At 41.1% G+C, this 1,234-nt stretch overlaps 1 protein-coding gene across 1 annotated transcript in view; it reads right to left on the bottom strand.

The window, feature by feature from the left end:
* The window catches only part of SLC25A32 (solute carrier family 25 (mitochondrial folate carrier), member 32), a gene marked incomplete at its 5' end in the record, with an annotated part of 20,029 nt that overhangs the window by 5,769 nt on the left and 13,026 nt on the right, over nt 1-1,234 (bottom strand). The window lies entirely within an intron of this gene.

A 1,234-nucleotide genomic window follows, 5' to 3' on the forward strand; every position in this document is an offset into this window, starting at 1 on the left:
ACAGTGCTAACCAGTTGCTTGTTCCTAAAAAGTGAAAAAGTATTATTTCCTTCTATATATTCTACATTCCAATTAATGTATCAATACTTTGTACATTTGGCTGTTCTAAGACCTAGACAAATGGAATAAATTTCCACTTATTCACATGCCACAACACATTTTTATTCTCAAGAATCGTACCAATTTTGTATCTGATACTCTGTTTCTATACTTGTTGTATCTCAGTTTCAAATCCTCATATGCCATGAACTGAAGTGCTCCATGTGACGTTCCAAACAGACCAGGCACAAATCCCTAAAAAACCGAATAAAACAAGGTTAAGCAGCAATGCACAAAAACTATACAACCTGACAGAGCTCAGCTTACACACATACATATGTCCTCCATTACTTTACAAATTGTGACTGCACAACTGTCACTGTGCAGTATGACCCAAAGCCGATTCTGGGTTGGTATTCTTAATGGCAAGCATGACACAAATGTGTAATAACGTTACTTTTCTCCAAATGACATAGAGGCTTGCTGTGGTTTAACCCGGCAGGCAGCTAAACACCACACAGCCGTTCATTAACTCCCCCCACCCCGAGGGATGGGGGAGAGAATTGGGGAAAAAAAAGTGAAATTCGTGGGTTGAGATAAAGACAGTTTAATAGGACAGAAAAGGAAGGGAAAATAATAATAATGTTGATAAAAGAATATACAAAATAAGTGATGCACAATGCAGTTGCTCACCATCCACCGACCGATGCCCAGCCAGTTCCCAAGCAGCTGTCACACCCCCCTGGCCAACTCCCCCCTCCCTCCCTTTCCAGGGACTGGCACTAAGCTGTTTAGTTCCCACCTGAGACCGGTAAGGCAATGACAGAAGCTGGCGTCTCAGTGAGGAGGGCCATCAGGAGTGGAGGTACAAAAAAGTTCTTGTGATCAAGTCCTGGAGATGAGACATGTATGTGTGCATATGCGTGTGTATATATAAACGTGTATCTATGATACATATACATTTCTGTATCAAAAATGTGTGTGTATATATAGAATCATAGAATCATTTAGGTTGGAAAAGACCTTTAAGATCATCGAGTCCAACCGTAAATGTAATACTGCCAAGGCCACCACCAAACCATGTCCCTAAGTGCCACATCTACACATCTTTTAAATACGTCCAGGGATGGTGACTCAACCACTTCCCTGGGCAGCCTGTTCCAATGTTTAACTACTCTTTCAGTAAAGAAATTTT

This window comes from Pygoscelis adeliae, unplaced genomic scaffold (genome assembly GCF_000699105.1).
Source record: "Pygoscelis adeliae isolate BGI_AS28 unplaced genomic scaffold, ASM69910v1 Scaffold174, whole genome shotgun sequence".
NCBI lineage: Eukaryota > Metazoa > Chordata > Aves > Sphenisciformes > Spheniscidae > Pygoscelis > Pygoscelis adeliae.